Source organism: Hakea prostrata, chromosome 2 (genome assembly GCF_041222555.1).
Source record: "Hakea prostrata isolate BN-2017 chromosome 2, UWA_Hpros_2, whole genome shotgun sequence".
In the NCBI taxonomy this organism is placed as follows: Eukaryota; Viridiplantae; Streptophyta; class Magnoliopsida; order Proteales; family Proteaceae; genus Hakea; species Hakea prostrata.
Genome location: NC_142601.1, coordinates 51,152,212 through 51,159,930, shown reverse-complemented (window position 1 = coordinate 51,159,930; position 7,719 = coordinate 51,152,212). Strand labels below are relative to the sequence as shown.

The following is a 7,719-nucleotide window of genomic DNA, read 5'->3' as shown; positions in this document are numbered from 1 at the left end:
GTTACATGAATCTAGAAATTTCAAATATCTAAAGATTTCAAATTTATAGAGTCATAAATTCATAAAATTAACTGTTTGGTTAACCTGAATCTATAGAATGAAATATACGGATTCGTCCTGAAAAATTATTAAGTTAACGTGATTTTTGTGAATGTGCAATTGTTTAGCACTTTTATAGTAAGGGTGAATCTTTGGATTTCATTCTATACCCATAAATCTATATATTCACATTTTTAGTGTAATATATGAATCTCTAGATTTCATGAATCCATGAATTTTCACAACTAAATGGAAATAAATTTTGCATTCATGAATTCAGAGATTTCAACCCAAATAAGCCCTAAAATAACGTACTACTATACTTTTACTAGTACTAATAATAATATAAAACAAATTAAAACCCAAAAAAAAAGTCTGATTTGTACTTCTAATGCTTGGGTCGCTTATAAAAGCATAGCTTTTGAGATCAAGTTTGAAGGCAAAGAATGTAAAAAATGATCCAAGTAACCCACATGTATGAGTTTAGTTCTACTCCCTTTGAGTATAGTAGTATAATACTACTATCTGTGTAACTTCACCATTATACGATCAAAGGGGATCCCATCTTGTCAACTTTTAAAGGTAGAGATTCCACCTGATTGTGTGGTGCAGCAGGTCTAAATATGTTATATTTTTACAATATCACTCCTTCAGAAAAGGGGATGTAGCTCAGATGGTAGAGCGCTCGCTTAGCATGTGAGAGGTACGGGGATCGATACCCCGCATCTCCAATTAATGCATTATATTTTTTATATTTTAACCTCGACATTTTACTCACTTGGGTTAGTGATAAAACTTTGTCTTATATTTAAATTTTAAGTAACAGTTACCTATATTATACCCCCATCCCCCAACTATATAAAATCACCTGTTCCAAAAAAAGAAGAGGTGATGTTAGTGCCCTGACCTAATAGAAACGATGTAGTGAGTGGTTAACCTAGGAGTACTTTTCAAATAGCTAAACCTTAGGGAGAACATTTATCCTATTATATGTTCGGTTTGTAAGCTGAAGCAATAGATAAGAGGCCATTTAGGGTGTCCATAAAACCCTATTAGCACAAACCGATTCATACCCGCCTTTAGCCTAGCTCGAGATCGGCTAGCGCATTTAGATTACAAATTAATAAGCGCCCACATATGATCAGGGAAGATTCAGGTTTAGCCTATGATAACCTCCATGATCCTAACCCGAAACCAAAATTATAGGTCTGAGAACCCGAGCATATAAAATCACCTGAACCAGTAGAGACAATGTAGTGAGTGTGGTTAACCTAGGAGTACTTTTCAAATAGCTAAACCTTAAGGAGAACATTTATCCTATATGTTCGGTTTGTAAGTTGAAGCAATGGATAAGAGGCCATTTAGGGGTGCCTATAAAACTCTGTTAGCGCAAACCGATTCATACCCGCCCTTAGCCTAGCTTGAGATCGGCTAGACTTTTCAACCAAAAGAGCGCATTTAGATTACAAATCAATAAGCCCATATATGATCAGGGAAGATTCAAGTTTAGCCTATGATAACCTCCATGATCCTAACTTAAAACCTGAATTATAGGTCCATAAGGGGATGTAGCTCAGATGGTAGAGCGCTCGCTTAGCATGCGAGAGGTACGGGGATCGATACCCCGCATCTCCATTTAATGCATTATATTTTTTATTTTTTAACCTCGACATTTTACTCACTTGGATTATGGACAAAACTTTGTCTCATATTTAAATCTTAAGTAACAATTAGTTACCCATATTATATAATACCCCATCCCCAACTATATAAAATCACTTGTTCCAAAAAAAGAAGAGGTGATATTAGTGCCCTGACCCAATAGAACATTTATCCTATATGTTCATTTATCCTATATGTTCGGTTTGTAAGCTGACGCAATAGATAAGAGGCCGTTTAGAGTGTCTATAAAACCCTGTTAGCGCAAACTAATTCATACCCGCCCTTAGCCTAGCTCGAGATCGGCTAGACTTTTCAACCAAAAGAGCCCATTTAGATTACAAATTAATAAGCCCATCCATATATGATCAGGGAAGATTCAGGTTCAGCCTATGATAACCTCCATGATCCTAACCCGAAACCTAAATTACAGGTCTAAGAACTTGAGCATCCAGTGGGAAGAAGCTCTAGGCCATCCGAATTAAAGCCCATGATTTGGCTCCAAAACCCATGGACCTAGATGGTGAAGATAGCGATGCTGGTGAAGATAGTGATGCCCTGTTGGGAACCGAAAAAAGATTCATTTAGAATTCTGATGGTTTGGGCAAGTGGATATACAACTCAAGAGAGAGAGAGTTGGGAGATGCTAGTGAACATGGTAAGAGCCTTCTAAATGATTCCTAGGTCTGTATCAGTGTTTGGGGACAACTAAGGTGGCAAACCACCCTTGTACTGCAAAATACTAGGGGGCAGTCTCTTAGGGTGGTCAATTGACCAAGCAACCGCCACCCTAGGCCGCGTTGAACCTATACGGGCAGTTTTGTCTCTTTTCTTCTTAGCACCCCTATTTAAGGTTCTCTAAACCTTATTTTTTACATTATTTTATTGCAAAAATAGTTGTGGACTCCAGAGAAGTCAAAGAACACATGGAAGTGAGAAGGATGCCTATTCTTGTAGAGATTTTCACAAACTTTGTCAATTTTCAGATCTTAAAGGTAAGCAGACTAACATACTCGCTTCCTCTTCATTATTTTATTGTTTTGAGAGTTGTTATTCTTGAGAGACCTTTATTAGAAGAGAGTTGATTGGGAAAATAATTGATCATCATTGATCCCCAATTAGATCATGCTATGAGAATAAATTATATATCTATTGTGAAATCCCACAGATTTCTAACCCTTTTAACCAATGGTTTCAAGACCGCACACCCGAAACTCAAGTTGGCGACAACTATGAGCCATTCGAGTCGAGCCCGAAGGTTCAGAAGTGAACTCAATGTTGGTGGATGGACCTAGTGATGACTCGACACCTCTCCTATAATTTAAAAGGAGAGAGAAGGTTATTCATGAAGGAATTAAAAGGTGATTGAGGCACGTCCATAGACCGACAATGGAGAGTCTGATCGACGAGGTAAACATACCCAAACGAAGGTAATCGAAAGACCTTTCTTTCAAGTCAAAAATCACCAGAATCAGACCTCGGATGGAGGTTCAAACATGGACCGATTGAGTGACCGATTGGATGACCCGACAGCCCTGACCCAACGGCCCAACCCCAGTGACGGGGCAAAATCGGGATTTTGTGTTTTAAAACCCTACTTTAAGCTCCTACTCACTCATACACGCATTATAATGCTAGTACGAGGCTGAGGCCAGGAGAGGAGGAGAAACCAAGGAGAAGAGTGGATTTCATCCACCCGAAGGCACTTTGTGACCCGAATCGTCGCAAGAACGTTGAAAAATGTAAGAATCCTTCAAACCCTCTTCTTTAAACATAAGTTTGTAGGGTTTCTTCACTTTGAATGTTGGATTTGGATAGTTGAAGCATGTTAGGCATAGTGAATTCTCATAAATAGTTATATTTGTGTTTCCCTCTAGTTTGTGAGTAGTCTATGCAAATCATTGCAAACAATTTCACATTTTGGCTCTCAGAGGCGCTGGCGGCACTCACAAGAGCCAAATTTGGGGTTTTTTAATTTAGAATGAATTGGGTCAAATTGATGGTACCTTTAAAACCCTATTGCTTCCAATTAAACATTCCCAAAGTTTCATTTCGATTCGACTTTGAATCGGTGGCGGAATAAGGACTTTTCGCCAAAGCTAGATTGAAAAGATGGGTTTGAACCCATATGACAGATTGGATTTTTGTGGGATGATTTTGGATATCTTTTAAAATCCAATAGAATTTTGACTAATACCTATTAATTCTCTTACATGATTAGGATTATTATGAGTATAACCACCGACTCTTATGGGCAAATTTGTGACTTTGTGGAACTTTGGAGAGCTTATACTAACTAGAAAGGTAAGGAATATACTTAACCTTATCTTTCATGTTTAATGAAGTTAATTAATTTTCATTATTGATATCTTGTCTTATTTTAGTATTTATTATCTTGTGATTATGTGTGTGACTTTTGAGCAAGTGAAAGATAAGAAAGTATGTTTGCTTCTATTTTTCAATATTTTTTGAATGATGATATGAGAATGTATGTGGAATTGGTTTTGAGACTTAGATTCTCTTATGTCTATTTACCAACTAGGGTTGCAGGTTCACTCATTACCCTAGTGAACTTACATGAGTATGCATCTAAACCTAAGTTCATGAATGCTAGGTGTCTAAAAGTGTTTGGCTAGATAACCTTATGAGTACTACTACCTTTCCAGTAGGGGTATTGAAAAGGTTAACCCGTGACGTCAATGAATGGGTCTTGTAGGCATCAAGCAGGGCCACTGTGCCATCATGAGATGGTAGGGTTGCATATAATAGATAAGGGCTCATGGGCACTCAAGACCGGTAACCAACCCATGAGAGGACATGGAGAGTATCTTGTCTATTATATGTAGATGACCATAGGGTTGAGAAATGGAAACCAATAGACGCCTCCCGTTAAGGATCCCATTTCTAGGTGGAAAAGGATACTGAACCGAATTGGTTGGTGCCATAAAGGAAGTATCTGAACCATATGTAGTACAAGACCATATGACAGTGCATTGGGCCTAGAGTAGTCCTTGACACGCGCTAGTTCTCATGCCAAACGGTGATGTGAGAGAGTGGTGACTTATACCCTAGCCGGATTGATGTGACTTGACCCAATGACCGCGAAGAACCCAATAGATGTCTCTTGTTGAGGGAGAGTGAATGAGACCACCCAGAGGAGACTAGTGAACGAATTAATGCATGTCTACCATAGAGACTTCATGATAGAGTTATGAGCATAATATCATAATCATTCATATATCATATGATTATCATTAATTACATTATCGATATTCATGCTATATGTGTGGTGTGGGATCTTGTGAACGAATGCATGATATGACGTTGAGTTGACCTCACTAAGTTATGTTGAACTTATTCATTTTATATGTCTATTTCTATTAGAATATACTACAAGTTACGAGGACTCCTTCCAAATGAAGGATTCGTCACTGGTAGACTTTCTTGAAGGAGTGACAGAAGAAAGATGTAGACTTGCATGGAGCTTCATGCCCGTACTAGGACTGTTATTATAGGGTTGGATTCCATTAGAGAAGCAATTTAATTTAAATTCCACAGCAAACAAATTATTCTTCCTTTAAACTCTTGTATACATTTTGATTAACTTTAGATAATGGATGATTGTAACCTTTTGATAAATTATTAATTACACTTGATTTATTCTTGTCATTTTAATTATTCTATATCATATATTGTATGGAATTGTCACCGAACCTATGTCTTGCAGTGTATCACCCCACGGGTGTTCAGGTATGACCGGATCCAATTGGGTGAGGTGTAACATCTATTTTAATGGCAAATTATTTCGGAGAAGGTTTTCAAGATCTAGATCTGAATTTTAAATTAAACTTTCTTGCTTTTGTAGTTGGGGATGTTTAAATAGTGATTCAGAGACATGATTTAAGCTTACAATCATCCCAAAACCTATCGGTCAAATTTTGCCCGCCTGGCCGTTCCCCCACCCCGGCTTCCCGTTTTGCCGGTCCTGGGCGCCTCCTGCTTGTTGGTTTCCCCCCCCCCCGTGTTTTGGTTCCCCCTGCTTTCTTTCGGTTCCCTCTCCTTTTCTCCCCCCCCCTCTTTTTTTTCCTGGTGTTTCTTTTGGGCCTGTTGTTCGTTCTGTTCCGCTCCTCTGGTTTTTTCTTTTCCGGTTTGTTCCTGGGTGGTCTTTTCCCCCCCCCCCCCTGCCCCTTCCCCTTGCCCCCGGCCCCCCCCCGCCTCCCTCCCCCCGGCGCTTTGCTCGCCTTGCTTTGTTTTCGCGTTTGTCCTTGGTTGTTGCTTTGTTGCTGTTTGTCTGTCTTTTGTTTTCTTCTTTCTGTGTGTGTTGGTGGCTTGCGGGTGCTTGGTTGTCCTCCTCTCGGGTTGGGTCTGGCCTGCCCTGGTGCTGGCTTCGTTGTTGTTGCGCGGTTCGTCTGGTTGGTTCCTCTTCTCCCCCTGGGTTGCCTGCCCTTGGTGTGGGCCCGACAACTTAAGTGTAGTGAGAAAACATAGGCCCACTATCGTATCATTGATGGTAGGGTTGGGCTCATGGGCATCCAAAAGTTAGCTTGGGTTTCATGAGGAGGCATGAGAGTCATCCGTCCTATCATATGTGGATGACCATAGGGTTTCGGGGTGCCAAATCCATCAGGCGGTACTCATCCCTTGAGAAATTAGAAACTCCTAGGTGGATAAGGATACTAGACCAAAAAAGTAATAGGCATGAGGAAATGTATCTGGACCACATGTAATATGTTTCATGTATGACCTTGCATTAGGTTAGGATATCCTCGACACTCATCAGACTCATACCAATGGTCGTGGTGAAAGAAGGTGGCCCTATAACCACAGGCATTGTCGGATTGGACTTGTATCTCATACCTCGATCATGACGCCCAAAAGACAGCTTTGAGTACCATGATGGGTCTATGTGAGACTACCTACCCAGAGGAGGTTGGGGTTCATCTTAATATGTGTCTGCCTAGGTAGAGACTAGTACGGTTAATTCATTGACGGCATACTTAGAATATCATTGCATTCTTTACAATTCTTGCATCTCATACTATCGTGGTATATGTGGATTGTTACCTTCCTGATCGACGTTCTATGGAACTCATTCATATGATTTTCTTGTTTTTCTTCAGATTACTTTGCAGGTCATGAGAGAATCTTTCCCAGAGAGTTCAGTGTCAGCGGAACAATGCAATGAACCCTCAAGAGAGTACTCCAAGGCACATGAAAACTCATGCCCTTGCTGAGACTACTCCTACAAAATCCAACCCTGAATATCAAGAGATCACCTAAAAGAGCGTGGTGGTGCTGATTAGGGTTATGTACACGCTTGTGTGTTTTGTTAGGCTACACCGAGACCTTTGAACTAAATGAACAAAATGTAAAACCTTAATCAGATTGTTTGCTTTGCTTCTACTATGGACGACCTTTTGAGATTCATTTTGGGATTTTTTATATGTATTCCTTTTGTTTATTGATAAACTTATTATCCTTTGTTCTTAATTATGGTTTGATGTGTTTTATTTATTACTATGGTTGTAACATGATCTAGTGACTGTGACTGCGGATCACATCCACAAGTAGTCAAGGTATATCCAATGTCGTCGGGTGAGGCGTGACATAATCATCGGGCCAACCCATACTAACCCTATCCGACATTGTGTTAATTTAATTATATTAGAATTTGTATATAGTTTGAGTTTAAGAACTTACAAAAAACATGTATCCAACGGGTCCCACAAGGCACAAATCAACCCAAATCAAATGTTATTAAATAGGGTTCTAGAAACCTATCATTTTAGGTCCAGCTTAGTTTAACCATAACGGTAATCTAATAGCCTGGGCCATTTACATCGAATTATTTTCCGAACCAGCCTGTTATAACCCGAGGTCCCGAGTAATTTAATCTTGTTCCTCAAGTGTTTATCGCCTACAGCAGTTTTTAGTGTGTAGTATTTTGGTTTGAAACGGACTAAAATGGACTGGTAATTTTTCTCATATCGATCAACACGTCAGTCCAAACCAAACCAAACC

The 7,719-nt window shown here is 39.5% G+C and overlaps 2 non-coding genes across 2 annotated transcripts; both read left to right on the top strand.

The window, feature by feature from the left end:
• The first annotated feature begins 697 nt into the window (after nucleotides 1-697).
• On the top strand, nucleotides 698-770 carry TRNAA-AGC (transfer RNA alanine (anticodon AGC)). The gene has a single exon. It is a non-coding gene; the product is annotated as a tRNA-Ala (tRNA).
• Nucleotides 771-1,601: 831 nt separating this feature from the next.
• TRNAA-AGC (transfer RNA alanine (anticodon AGC)) lies at nucleotides 1,602-1,674 on the top strand. Its single transcript has one exon. It is a non-coding gene; the product is annotated as a tRNA-Ala (tRNA).
• Nucleotides 1,675-7,719: the final 6,045 nt, after the last annotated feature.